A 15,926-nucleotide genomic window follows, 5' to 3' on the forward strand; every position below is an offset into this window, starting at 1 on the left:
TTAGCACTCCTTTCACCAAGTCATTTCAGAAGGTTTGGAGGTGGTACACATCTTTTATGAAGACTTTCTGGGTAGCAGCCAGATTTCAGGAGGAATAGAGGATCTAAAGACTATATTAGGTGTTTCCCATCTGCAAGGCAAGCAGCAGTTCATTCATACACTTGCCAGGAGGAGTGCTGGAAATGTTTTCACTACACAAAACATATATACTGATGCACTTTTTCCTTCTCCCTAGGATGACAGATTCATAGGGCATATCAACATAGAAACAATAGCCTTCAGCAAAATGACTCACCACTATACAGTCAATTAAATACCAAATAAATTATTTTTCCCTCCATATTCTCAGGGAATATGAGACAAAAACCACAAATTCAAACATATTTACAAAAACAAACCAAGACATACCCCTGAACTTCTGCATCTATCCAAAATGTCATCTGATGGTGGGTTAAACTATGATCACCTTCAATGGCCTGTCCTGTCTCACCTCTGGTCTCCTTGGGCAAACGCAATGAAGTTGCCATGACCCAGTGATGATCAAGTACTTTCATTCTCAGGAAAGGGCCCTTCCTGGTGCTTTTCTGGAATTTGCCAATCCACAGATCAGTAGATATCAAGAAAGTATAACTCTGCACTTGTTGAGTCCAAACATGTAAGCAGACTGGGACTGTGTGTGGCTCTGGGTGCCTAGCTACCTGGATTCCAAGTTCAGAGAGTTCCATCAACAATGAAGTTAGGTGGGGTCACTACCTTCAAAGAAGTGAAGTGAGGTCACTTCCTTGGCAACCACTGTCTCCTACCAGGTGTTTCCAAGAGCCTCACGGGATGGAGGCTGCACCCATCTTCCTATGGCATTTTCACAAGTTGACAGTTATACCAATGCATCTGGCATCAAGTATTCTGACAGGCCTGGTTTTGTCCATCTTTTCTGGATTGCTTCAGACACATCCCTTCATTCTGACCATGTTTTTTTTTTTTTTTTTTTTTTGTCCTGGAAGATGACATTGGGCATCTCAGAGCCTACAGAGCAACCTTAATATTCCCCAGGTATCATTCTGGCATCTACCTTTGAGGCTCTCAGCAGGTGTATAGTCCCCTACATACCAGTACTGGAAAAACAACTCTATTCATGAAATTAGATTTAGGTAAGGAAGTAAGGTTAGGATTAACATGCCATTTTTGTTTGGGTTAGGAAGAATATTGGTATGGGGAAACATGATATTCATAAGAATGTATAGGTGAAAATATGTATGAAAACATAAAAATATGTAAGATCTGAAACATAGAAGGGCATTAGGTATGTAATTTAGACACTTAGTTTTTAAGTTAGGGGCTGCATGGATGTCCCATAGAAGTCAATATATGATAATATATGAAAGTGTACTCAATGTGCATGTCAAAATCCACTGAAACATTCAGTTTGTAGGTTTAGGAAGAAGAATGAGTTTAAGATTAGTATTGATTTTCGTTTTAAGTAGGGTTTGTGTTAGATTCTGAATGTGAATGTCAGCATACAGGACTCAAAAGGATGTACAGGAGAAAATATGTTTGAGAACAGATATACATCTTTAAGTTCTGAGATAGGGAAAAGTATCATGTGAGTTATATGATCATGAATGTTTTTAAATTGGGAATAGCGAAATATATATAATATTACAAAGACACAAAATATATATGCAAAAATATCATTGAAATTTCAATATATTTATGAACATAACCATGTATGTTTATAGCCATACATGCTTTTATTTAAGATTAGGTTTTGGTATAAACATCAGTTCAGGGTTAGTTTTGAATATTGTGTCAGTAATTTACTATTATTAAATAAATGTGTGCATTAGGTAACATGAGTATTTATTCTACTATACATGTGAAAATGTTTTGAAATCCTATAAATTAATGTTTTTAGATAGAAAAAAGTGTACTGTCAGTTCTATGAATACCAATTTTTAACTAGATGATGCATAAATATATCATATAGTGAATATATAAAATATTTGATGGAAATTCAACATGGATGAATGAAATTACATTTTAAAATATATATGGAATCTGATATTCATGAAAATTAATTAATTCAAACTATTTATAGGTATAGTGGTAATATCAGGGTTACTATTACATATTGAGTTTGAATTTTTCGTAGAAAATGAATATGTAGGGTTGTGGTTGTGGTTTGGTGGTAGAGTGTTTGCCTAGCATGTGTGAGGCCCTGGTTTGATCCTCAGCACCACGTAAAAATAAACAAATAAAATATTTTTGAAAAAGAAAATAAATATATATTTTGAAAACCATGTATAATTATAAGAATATTCATGTCAAATAGAGTAGGAAAATATGGATGACTAGATGTGTATTAAAACTAGAAATGATTTAAAGTGAATCATACGAATACAAAGTTTTGGACTTGGAATGAATGGATATATCATATGATGAATATATACTAATTTAACCATTCATAATTAAAATTATAAGTCAAAATACACATCACATCTCATATGAATATATATGGATTTGTGCTAAATTAGGTATAGTTACAGTGGTAATATTAAGGTTAGTATTTAATATTATAAAGGTTATTGCAAGCATGAAGGAATGAATAAGAATATCAGGAAACATGAATATTCCTGAAATTGAACTATTAAAAATTTGCATGAAAATCCATTTAAATGTACATGTAATAACTCAGGTTAGTGTATAATGTTACTCAGATTTGTAGACTGTACATATATCATATACATGAGTATATAATAATAGATATGAAATATGCCTTTGATAATTGAGTATACATCATTCAAATTCCACATAAATATTGATTTTATACTACACGCTCTTATGTAAAAAATTGTTTAAATATGGTTATCACATTAGGTTAATTTTCAGTTCAGCCAACTTTTATGGTTTGTGTTCTGATAAGGGAATTTGTATCTTCCAACATTAGAGTACTCATAAGAATGTTCATGTGATAATATATATGAATATATTCATATATGAATATATGAATATGTGTATATATATATTATACATTCATTTCATGATATTATGAGAGTCATGATATTATGCATTTCTTAAATTTGAGGACACATGGATACATATTATAATGAATATGTGACTAGTTATATAACTATACCATTGATAATGGAAAGGGAAAGACAAATGATACATAAAACCTCATATGATCTAACTGTATTCCCATTATATTAGACTTAATTTTAACATAATATTAGGATTAGTAGTCAATATTTAATAGAGTTAATGTTAGAGAATACATAGACCATAAAATTTGAATATTCATAAAATGTGCATGTGAACCAGGTGATAACACAAAAATACTTTCAAAAGCCATTGCAAATAATGACATAAAATTGTCATTATCAAAAATTAGACAATTATAGCTAGAAGGAGGAGGATATCTGCAATGGCATATCTGGGATGGGTAATGCTCTGGAGCTCACCATGATGAAGGAGGTGGAGAAGAGTGCTAAACTAGGGTAGAGGGCAAACCTTCCACAAACATGAAGGTGTGCTGGCCTAATAGTTTCTTGAGAGCTAGCCTCTAAGCTTTGGTAGTTGAAATGGGTGTTGCTGTGAGGAGCATGGGCTCCCTTGGATGGATCTCCTTCAGTGTGAACTTTAGACATTCTTTCCTATTTTCCAATGTGCATGAGGAAGCACAGCCACTGGTGGCTGAATCGTCTTGGGTAAATATATTATCTAGGCCTTATCCAAATATACAAATAAATATGTTGGCCTAGAAGTCACTGAAGTGCTATGAAAAACTCCCTCCAAAGAAGAGAGTATCATGGCACTAAATTCAGGATTAATTTTTCAAGCCCCTAGACCTCTATCAATTTTAAATTCCAATAACAGTATTAATGAATTAAAAGTTTTTCTGATTAACATTTTTATTTGAATAACAAATAAATATAAAACTAATGAAATTTGCTTTAAATGATCTTAATGGTGATAGTATATCAAAATCCCTTCAGCTTTTTAATTTTTTTATTCTTATCCGTTATATATGACAACAGAATGCATTATAATTGATATTACATATGTACAGCACAATTTTTCATCTCTCTGCTTGCATATAAATATATTTACACTATTCATGTCTTTTTCATACATGCACTTAGGGTGGTGATGTTCATCTCATTCCAGCCCAGCTTTTTTTATAGAAACGAAAAAATGAGATTATTTGTGTATCTGCACAATTATTAACACAGGTTTTTATGGAAGCCCCACATCTAAAGAAACATTTTGCCCACATAACAAATTTACTTTTCCCTATATAACATTAACTTTCAATTTCCATACATTTTAAATTTCAAAAACCTTTTATGACATCTTTAGCTTTGGGGAAGCAGCTGATGGCAATTGCTGTATTAACAGGGAGAAAGAGAACTGTGGCCAAGAACACAAGGGCAAATTACTTTCATAAAAAGCATCCCATAAAGCTGAAAATAAATAACTCATTTAACCACAGAACTTTTAAACCCACAATCTTAAATAAAAGTATTTTCTAAACTGTGGGAAATTAAAAATAGCAACATTAGTATGTTGATTTTAACAATATAAATCAAATGTTAATGTGCATTTAAAAATATCTACTGAAGATTTAAAACTGCATTAGACCTTACTTAGGTGAAATTATGCTAAATTTTGTGTAGAGCTAATTACAGAGGGTTGTTTATATATAATAGAGAACTAGGAACAGAGGCCATCCCTTTATGGTAGATCTAGGAACACAGTACTTCCTTTGTCTCTGTCCCATTTTTATACAGGAGTATAATGCCAAGAATATTTTCCAGATAAGGTGACATTCAAGGTGAGACCTGAGGGATAAGTATGGAAGGTCAGGAAAAGCCATTCCAGTAGGAAGTCATGACTGTTTCAGAAGTAATTTATTATTATTTGTTAGCCATTCATTCAACAAGTATGTATTGAATAACAGCCATTTTAGCATAGATATGTCTTAAAAAACTCTTCAAAATCTGGGTTCAACAGTTCATTGTTTGAGTTGTTCTGAAACTATGTGCAACAAAGTTCTCGCATCTTTACAATTCTTTCCTCTTTGCCTCATAGTGAGAATTTTCCTTTTTTTTTGTCTTTTTTAGGCCCTATATTAATATATTTTATAATTATATGTAAAATTGTTAAATATATTATATAAAATATATTATAAATGAATTTGGTGTTTGTTCTATCTAAAATATGTTTATTCATAATAACATTGTAAGATAAGTAATCTAAAACAAAAATAATGAATTCATGAAGTTTCCTTATGAAGTTCAGAGCTGTGAATAAGGAATCATAAAGATTCATTTATCCCTTAACTATTATGATCAATAAAAACAATCAGTAAGATAACAGTATAAGAAAATATGAGAAAGCAGGTCTTTTCATGTTATATAAATTTTAAAATTGAAAACAACCATCTTTTATCAATAAGCTTTTCCTTTCAAAATAAAAATAATACCATGCCACTAAAACTTTCAGGAATCTAATCTGAGTATATGAGAATGCATTTCAGGGCAGTGATGAAAATTTGCAACAAAAGCAAAGGGAAAGAGTGAGGTGGGAAAAGGTGCTCTTTACTTCACATGCTCCCATATGGAGAGATAAGGTTATATTTCAGCCTCCTGTCCACCTTTTTTCAGTTGGGTCCAGAAGAGTAAGAGAGGCTCACTGATGAAGGATTTGAGGAGACCCAAGACAAAAATGACTTAGTCTATGGCTTATTTTCTAAGCACCTTTCCTGAACAGAGGATCCCTTCTGGACTATTAAGAAGCCCATAATCTCACTGGTTAATATTACTCTAATGTGAATGTTACATCTATATCTATCCTCTGATATTTTACAACTAATAGTTGATATTTGACCTCCATGTTTTTGATCTTTGAACTTGCCTCTCCATTACTTTAATACCATTACTGAGTTTGCAACTTTGCACAGGACACTAAACCCACCCTATCTCAATGCACAGAACAACTCATATGTGAAATGAAGATAATTTTTGAGGGTCAAGTTAGTATTATTAATATTTAGAAGTTTTTAACCTAATTCAGTATATAGCAAGCACTATTTAAGTGTTATTAAATAAATAAATATAATTTATTCTTTTACAACTCCAGCATATCCATGGTTTATCTCATTATGTCTTTGTTATATAAAGACAGAAATTTGGAATGTGCTCAAAGCATAACAGTGAGTATAGTGTGAGGCCTGTATTATAGGGAAATAGGAGGAGGAGTTAGACAGCTGTTGCTGCAGGCTGAAAGAGATGAGATGCAGATAGGAGCTAAATGAGCAATTCTACAAAGATACAATGAATATGGCAGAAATATTGCTTTGGGAAATCTTTCTGTTGTTTACAACACTTCCACATAAGCCTTTCATAAACTTACCATTAGGTACAGGTTTTCATTGTGGTCAGTTTACTTTATCAACAACCTATAGGCAGCTTCCATGTCCTCTCACACAGGCATGTTTCACATGGAGTGGATGAAATGGTGGCTTTCAATGTGAAGTCTCCATGTCCAAATTCTGAAACCCATATAGATTACACTGTTAAAAAAATATTATCTTTGCATTTTTAACAAAGTAAAGGGTCTTGAGATAAAGAGATGAACCAGAATTATCTGAGTGCCATAGCAAATGACTTGTTACTCTAAGAGATAGGAAGAGAAAAATTTGGGACAGACAGAAGAACCAATGTCACCCAATGTTATCAGCCATAAAACAAATACACGGATACTGAAGGGCCAGAAATTATTAATGAGACTTTAGAATTGGATAAAAGTTGAAGACTGGAAGAATTTGGAGAATCATGACTAAAAAAACATCTAAAGGCTCTGTTGGTAGACAGGAATTCCAAAACTGGTCTGGTGAGAACTTAGAAATCTCTAGTGTCTTAGTTGATAAATATATTCCATAACAGAATATTGGCACAAATATGAGTGTTAGGTCCCCTCCTGCTGTGTGTTAAGGGAGAAGTGAAGCATATATAATTGGGAATGTGAGGAAACGTAATTCTTATATATAGTGATCAAAATTTGTCTTGAGTTTTGTTCTTTTTTATGCAAAGCTCTTACTCAATTGGTTAGTGCCTCACTTGCTGGGGCTGGCTTTGAACTGGTGATCCTCCTACCTCAGCATCTCAAGCCACTGAAATTACAGGCATGTGCCACGATACCCAGCTTATCCTTACTTTTGCTTTCTGGGGTTTCAGTTATCCATGATCAACTGAAATCCAAAAATATTAATGGAAAATTTCAGAAATAATTACTTCATGATTTCAAAACTGCTTTTCTGAGTATCTTGTGAAATCTCATGCCATCCCATTCTGTCCTGCCCAGGGTGTGAAGCATCTCTTTGTCTAGTGTATGCACGTTATACACACACACACACACACACACACACACACACACACACACACTACCTGTCCTGTGACAGAAAGATCACAGTCATGTAACTTCCATTACAATACAGTATACTGTCACAACTGTTCTATTTGAGGATTCCTCATAAGGATACGAAAATCAATGAACAAAATTCATCAAATTAATAGATCAAAACAGGAATCACACAATCATCTCAATAGATGCATAAAAAGCATTTGACAAAATAAAGCACAACTTCATGTTCAAAAAACTAGAAAAACTAGGAACAGTAGGAACATACCTCAACATTGTAAACCAAACAACATTGTAAATCAAATACAAGAGGCTTATAGAACCCCAAATGTACAAAATTAGAGCATGCCCACACAAAGACACATTATAATGAGAATGACTAACACAAAGAATAAAGATAAAATCTTAAAGGCTGCGAGAGGGGAAAAAAAATCAAATTACATAGAGGGGGAAAACAATTCAGATCTCAGCCCAGACCCTCACAGCTAGGAGGTCCTGAAATAATATACTTCAAGCTCTGAAAGAAAATGGATGCCAACCAAGAATTTTATATCCAGCAAAATTAAGTTTCAGTTTTGAAGATGAAATTCCATGGTATCGAAGAGAAATGATAAAAACCTTCCATGATAAACAAAAATGAAAAGAATTCTCAACTAGAAAGCCTACATTACAGAGCATCCTCAACAAAACATTCCATGAGGATGAAGTGAAGAGTTCCTAATTTAAGGGCTGCTTTTTCTAGTTCTGTGAAGAACGTCATTGGCATTTTGATGGGGACTGCATTGACTGTGTATACTGCATTTGGTAGTATGGCCCTTCTGACAATATCAATTCTGCCTACCCAAGGACATGGAGCGGTCTTTCCCATCTTATGGGGCCCTCTTCAGTTTTATCTTCAGTGCTCTATAATTTTCCTTTTAGAGATCTTTACCCTCTTGGTTAGGTTATGTGGAGAGTGGTGAATTGAATCATGGCTGTGCTGTGCTGTGCGGGGAACCAGCCCAGTTGTTACAATGATGCTGGCCTGAGCAAGTTACCTGCAAAGGCACACAGCAGTTAGCAGTTGAGTCCTTGAGCTCAGGCACCAAGTCCCAGAGATGAGAGAATCCTTCATATAGCCTATTTACCCACAGATAAGCTTTTTACAAAACTTATATAATAAATGCGCTGAGCTAGTTTAGGGTCACTACATCTCTAGCAGAGAGCAGTGCCCACCGGCCCCACCGTTTTCTCTCCCTGTGTGTCTCTTAGACTCTTTTATTCATCCTCCATTGCCTCTCATATGGTATCTCCTTAATTAATGGCTGTGGCTCGGAGAGAGATGAGAGGGCCACAGCAAGGTTAATTCCTCAAATTTTTTTCTGAGGTTATTAGGAAAGGAATGATTTCCTAATTTCTTTCTCAACAGAATCACTGTTGAAGTTTAGAAAAGCTATTGACTTAGAAGTGCTCATCTTGTATCTAGCTACTTTGCTGAATTTACTTGTCAGGTCCAGAAGTCTTCTGTTGGAGATTTTGGGGTCTTCTAGACACAAGATCATGTCATCAGCAAACAGATAGTTTGACTTCTTCTTTTTCTATGTGTATCTCTTTAATTTCCTTCTCTTGTTTGTTTGCTCTGGCTACAGTTTCAAAAACTATTTTGAATGGAGGTGGTGAGAAAGTATATCCTTGTCTTGTTCCTGATTTTGTAGGGAACCTTTAAATTCATTTGGAAGAATAAGAGACCCAGAATAGCCAAAGCAATCTAAGCAAAAACAGCGATACAAGAGGCATCACAATACCTGATCTCAATTTATACTACAGAGCTACAGTAACCAAAACAGCATGGTGTTGGCATCAAAATAGACACAAAGACCAATGGAACCAAAGACAAAGACAAATCCACATACTTATAGCTATCTGACACTTCATAAAGGTGCCAATATATGTTGGAGAAAAGACAACATTTTTAACAAATGGTGCTGGCAAACTGGATAGCAATATAGAAGAATAAAACTAGGTCCCTCTCCCTTACCCTGCACAAAAGTCAAATCAAAATGAATCAAAGACTTAAAAATTAGACCAGAAATATTACAACTACTAGAAGAAAACATACGGTCAACACTCCATGATACAGGTTCAGGCACTGACTTCAACAGACTCTTAAAGATCAAGAAATTTAACTAAGAATCAATAAATGGGATGCCATCAAATTAAAACACTTTTTCACAGCATGGAAAATGATTAAGAGTGTGAAGAGAGAATCTCAGAATGGGAAAAAAATTGTTGCCAACTGCTCCTCTGACAAAGGATTAATATCCAGAATATATAAAGAACTCAAAATAACTTGGACGGGGGCTGTAGCTCAGTGGCAAACAGCTTGCCTAGCATGTGTGAGGCACTGGGTTTGATTCTTAGCACCACATAAAAATAAATAAATAATATAAAAGTATTCTGTCCATCTACAACTACGAAAAAAGTTAAAAAAAAAACATTAACACAAGAAATACAAACAACCCAGTCATTTACTGAGCAAAAGAACTAAACTAAACTTTCTCAAAAGAAGAAACACAAATGGCCAAGAAATACATGAAAAAATGTTCAACATCTTTAGCATTCAGGGAAAAGCAAATCAAAACTCAAGATTTCATCTCACTTCAGTCAGATTAGCAATCATCAATAACACACACAAAAAATAATAAATGCTGGCAAGGAGATGGGGGAAAAGGTACACTCATACACTGTTGGTGGGACTGCAAATCAGTACAACCATCCTGGAAAGCAGCAAGATTAACAAACAAACAAAACAAAAAAAAAAACCTAGGAATGGAACCACCATATGACCAGCTATGCCACTCCTTAGTATTTATTCAAAACAACTAAAATCAGCAGACTATGGTAATACAGTCACTTCAATGTTTAGCAGCACAATTCACAATAGCCAAATTATGGAATCAGCTCAGATTTCTATCAGTTGACAAATGGATCAAGAAAATGTTGTCTATATACACAATGGGAGCTTAACACAGTCATAAAGAAGAATGAAATCATGGCATTTGCTGGTAAATGAATGGAACTGGAGAATACCATACTAAGTGAAAGAAGCCAGAGTCACAAAGTCAAGGGTCAAAAGTTTTCTCTTACATATGGAGACTACGGCAAAATCAGATATCAGAAAGATATAGGGAAGATTAGTGGTGTAGAAGAACCGAGAGGGAGGGAAGAGGGATGCTAGAGGGAAGGAAGTATAGAATAAACTTAGCAAAATCATGTTATATGCATATATGAATATACCACAGGGGATTTCACCTTTATGTATATGTAGAAAGCACTAACCAAAAGTAAATAAATGAGCAAAAGGAGGATGTGTAGAGTAGTGGAAAGAGAGTGGGGTGGAGAGGAGGGGAGGGAAAGTGTACGGGGGAGAAAGGGGATTGAAATAAAATTCCATGCACATATAATTCTGTCAAAATAAACCCAACATTACTATATATAACTAAAATGCTTTAATTAAAAAAAAGGAAATTAAAGAGCCATGAAAAACACTGAAAACCAGAATAACACTCTTAGAGAAGTAATAAATACATTAGAAATAGCATCAAAAAAGACAAAATACTGAAGACAGAAATCACGATAAAGGCAAAATACTCACAACAGAAGTAATTTATACACATGAAGAAGTCAGAAGCTAAGCAAATAAACATGAGACAACAGATGTGGGAGACAAACAGCTATTTAACACGGAAACAGCTTGCCTTAGAACCATGAGACAAGAAAGAAGTTGTGGAGGGAATGCTGCCCGATGAGGAGGATGGCGAGAGCGCAGGCTGCCGGGGATCTGAAGGCACCAAGGCAGCCGCGCCCCGCCAGCTCTGCCTTCCTTCCCCAGACTCCTAGCACAGAAAGATGCCCAGCCCCTTGGGCAGGCCTCTGTTGGGTGAGTTTGTCACCCACTCCCAACAAGCACTCGGCCCACTCAAGCTCTCACCTTCCATTAGCCTGACCTTCCCACTGCTGCAAGACTTTTATCACATTCTCATCGGAGTCCTCATCCTTGGTCTTAAACCTTCCCACCCTTAGCAGGGCATGTGGTGCAAACTGCAGTCCCAGCCACTTGGAAGCCTGAGGCTGGAGGATCACAAGTTTAAAACCAGCCTGTGCAACTTAGCAAGATGCCGTCTCAAAAAATAAAAAGGGCTGGGGATGTAGTTTTATGGGTTCTACCCTTAGTACTGCAAAGAAAAAAAAACAAAACAACAAAAGGTGCCTTCCCCTTGCTCTCTCTCACCTTTCACTGTGAACTCTGGCAAATTCCAACCCATACACTGCACTGCCCTGTTATCTCCTCTGGTTGTAACTGTGGGCAGCACAATGCTGCTGCAGAAAATCACCAACTCCACCCAGAGGTGCTCCTGGGTTCAGGAGTGGCCTGGTGGGCAGCTGACTCTCACTCCGAGGCTCCTCAGGTTTTCCCAGTCTCAGGTGTGCACCCTGGCTCCTCCCTCAGCCCAACACACCTCCATGCAGCAGGCGTCTCTCCATCCCCCCACTTTGGCCCATCTGTCTTGCTCTTACACAGCTTACAATCCTTTCCATGTCTTCTCCTGCCTCTTCCTCACCTCAGATGCCACTGGCTCAAAGGGAGGGAAATCCCTTCTTCAGTTTCAAATGAATCCTGTTGTGTCTTCCAGGACCCAAGTCCCCAGCTCATGATGCTACTATCTCCGCACTGTTGTCTCAGCTCCTCCTACTGGTTGCTTTCCGTGGCCCTAATCACAGCCCCCACCTTTCCAGCAAAAAGTCACATCACTGTTACTTAGCGTTTCACAGGAAACCTGACAGGCAAAAGCATCATGATACAAATCAGCACCTCAAGAATGATCTCTGCCCACCTATCTGGCAGCATCATCACACATTCACATTCAAGTGAACTGATTTCATAAACACTGAATTTCTGAGTCTTATTATTTTGACTTTGGCAAGTGATCTGTCATGACACTGAGACACATGAGACACTTGAGGTTGAAAAAGGCATCTGTTTGGAGAGGGGAAATACTGGATAGAAAATAGCTATTTTTCTCTGTTTTTTATTTTTAACTTATGTTTCTCAAGTAATCCTGAAAAGTATTCTCTCAAAGCAGGGAATGATAAAAAGAGCAGTTTGTATAAAACCAAGAATGGTGTAAAAGAGATCTTTCAATTAGGCACATCTGGGTAAAACAAGAGCTGGCAGCTGCTGCCCTGGCTGGCTGCAGTCTACTGGGTCCTGTGCTGGTAACACATGAGAGCTCAGGGCCCCTGGGATGCTGCCTCCCTGACCTGCCTCCACAGCATATATACTGTTAGGCAAGAAACATGAGCAGCTTTAAATGAATGATACCCAATTTTGAGCTACTGTCTTCTTCTTTTCAAGTTCAGGGATAGATGCAAACAACACTTTCAGGAAGACCTGCACCTTCGAAATAGCTAGGTAATACACCAGTTCTGTGAAATACTGGTTTGTAAGGAAAACAAAGGACCAAAAAGAGGAGGAAAAAAGCTGGGAACAATTAATTCTGTGTGCCTGAGATCTGAGGAAGGAAGAAGGGCAGAAGAAAAAGGAAAAAAAATGCAAAGAAAAAAATTACAAAAAAATAAGCAAAAAGCTGCTGTTTAAAAATGACCGTGTGCCATAGGAGTGGAGCTGACTGACAGCACAAGGAGCCTGCACCAGCCTCCGGCCTAAGTCAGGTCTGGATGCAGAAAGCAGGGCATCACCAGCAGTATCAGGTGTCCACCTGAAGGGTAGATGCTTTTGCCCCTGTGCTGAGCACAAGCCTGAACCAGCCTGCAGGAGAAAAGAAGGCATGTGGGCTAAATGTGAGATGCTTGGCTGTCCCTAGAGTCTACTGTGCACCAGCCACACTGGCCAACAAACAGGCATATGAGTCGCCCAGCAGATCCATACCTGCCTGTAGGTCCTCAAAGAGAGTAACAAATTCCTATTCATTAAAAAAAAAAAAAAAAAAAAACACTTGTAGCTGGGAATAGTGGCACAGGCCTGCAATTACAGAAACTCAAGAGGCTTGGGCAGGAGGATTGCAGGTTCAAGGCCAGCCTCAGAATCTTAGCAAGGTCCTAAGTAACTTACCAAGACCCTGTATCAAAATAAAAAAGATGGGGATGGGGATGCAGCTCAATATTAAAGAGACCCTGAGTTCAATCCCTGGTGCCAAAAACTAATAAACAAAAAAGAACTCAAAATGCTTATAAAGCAAAAGAATATAAAAAAGAAAAACTCTAAGCAAAGCCAAAACAGAATGGTAAACAAGAAGAAAAATATTTACAACTGGAAAAAAGATAAAAGAATTAATTCTTAATATAACAAACTCCTAAAAACTGGCACTAGTTCACTAAAAAAGGAAAAGGAGAAAATGCTACAAAGAGATAATTAAAAATTCACATGACCCTTAAACATGAAAACCACCAACTCTGCTAATTAAGAGAAATGCAATTTACACAGCTCATCAGTTTGACCAGGAAATATTCCAAGGTTGGATGGTCTGCTCTGAAGGCAATGTGTTATCTCCTAGGAGGGAATGTCTGGTGATACCCTGGAGTACCCACCCTTGAAATACATGGCTTTTTCACTCCTAGAAATCTACTCACAGAGATACTGGTAAAAATGTCAAGTGACATATGCAAGAGGATTTCCATTATGACATTATTTTAATAACAAAAGAAGGAAAACAAGTCAAAGGTCCACCAGTAGTGAACAGGTTGAATAGATTACAGAACATCTACACAATGGAGAAGAAAAAACAAGGAAGACTTCTAAGCGCCTGTAAAAATAAATGTTACAAATACGAAATTGCTATCATATCTTACCATATGCTTACCATAAGGCTCATATGGTAGGTGTATGTTTAAATTTTTAAGAAAATGCCAACTAATTCCTAGGTTGTACCATTTTACATTTTATGTGCAGTGTATGAAAGTTCCAGATGCATGCTTCACTGCCAACAATGCAGCCTTTTCAACATTAGACATTCTAATAGATGTTTAGTAGTGTCTCATTGTGGTTTCAACTTGTATTTTCCTAACAACCAATGCTGCTCAATATCTTTTTTTAATCTATTTATTTGCAATCTTTAAGTCTTCTCTAGGGAAATCTGCTCAAATCTATTGAGTATTTTTTAACTAGGTTGTTTACTTTTCTCAATATGGAGATTGGAGAGTTCTTTACAATATTTTAGACACAAGTAAGATATATGATGTACACATTTCTTCCAATCTGGGGCCTGTCTTTTCAATCTCCTCACACCGACTTTTGAAAACAGACATTCTTAATTTAGATAAAGCCCGCCATATAGTTGTCCCTCTATGTCCTAAGGAATTGGTTCCAGGACCCACAGATTTTGGTACCCACAAATACTCACATTCTTAATGTAAAAGAACATGGTATTTGCATATAACCTAAGCATATACTCTGATATACTTACAAATCATCTCCACATTACTTATTAACCAATACAATGTAAATGTTTGTAAAGATACTTGTTATGCTATAATATTTTTGGAAAGAAAAATGTCTGCACATGTTCAGAATAAGAATCAATATTTTCCAAATACTTTCAATCTGAAGTTGGTTTAATGTGTGGATATGGAACTCTTAGAATCAGAGGACTAGCTGTGTATACATTTTGTTCTTGTATGGATCATGATTTTGGTGTCTTATAGAACAGATCTTAGATTTCTAACTTGAGATTAGAAGGATTTTTTCCTTTGTTGTACGAGTTTCTATTTTTAGTTTTTATATTTAAGTCTTCAATCTATTTTTGTTAATTTTTACCTATGGCTAGTGATATGAATTTAAGTTTCATTCTTTTGCATATGGATGACCAATAGATGAAAGGCCTATTCTTTCCTCAGTGAACTGCCTTTGCATCAGGCCTCATTTTTAAGTAGTTATTATTTTGTCTTTCTTGTGCAAAATGAGGTACTAGTTTCTCTTCCAAAAAAATGCCTACAATTATCAGAAATATAACAAAGGGAAAATAAAAATAAAACTACCCAAGAACGCTGAGGGTCAAAACACATGATACAAAGGAAGCCTGCAAAAGATGGGAGCGGAAAGGAAGTCTAGGTTGTATACATGGCTCTCGGTAGGAAACAGAAGTTTAAATACCTGGAAGGTAAGTCGCATGCTTTTAGCATCTTTGACTTTATAATACTAGTTTTTGTCCTCACTGTTCCACACTCAAATTCAGTTATATACACATACATGTTATTATTAACTGGCGAGCACAATGGCATGTTTTGCTCATGAACAACAGTGTGATGAAGCTTCTATGTCTGCAGTACAGAGCCCCATGTAAATGACTAAACAGAAAACAGTAATAAGCATAGAATCCGTTATTTCTGAATGCAGACCTAGAGTTCAGCAGGCGGCAGCTCTGGGAATGCTAGAGCCACAGGGGCTCTGATACAACTAAGCACGAGTACCTTACAGTTCATCTTGTCAAGCTCCTTTTCCTGTAACCCAA

At 36.2% G+C, this 15,926-nt stretch overlaps 1 long non-coding RNA gene across 2 annotated transcripts in view; it reads right to left on the bottom strand.

Annotated features, from left to right (window-relative positions):
* LOC120885688 (uncharacterized) overlaps positions 1-15,926 on the bottom strand; it is a 135,659-nt gene that overhangs the window by 100,855 nt on the left and 18,878 nt on the right. For both annotated transcript variants that reach the window (XR_013429767.1, XR_013429766.1), the window contains exon 2: positions 6,412-6,550. This is a non-coding gene — a long non-coding RNA (uncharacterized LOC120885688). The remainder of the gene's footprint in view (positions 1-6,411; positions 6,551-15,926) is intronic.

This window comes from Ictidomys tridecemlineatus, chromosome 13 (genome assembly GCF_052094955.1).
Source record: "Ictidomys tridecemlineatus isolate mIctTri1 chromosome 13, mIctTri1.hap1, whole genome shotgun sequence".
In the NCBI taxonomy this organism is placed as follows: Eukaryota; Metazoa; Chordata; class Mammalia; order Rodentia; family Sciuridae; genus Ictidomys; species Ictidomys tridecemlineatus.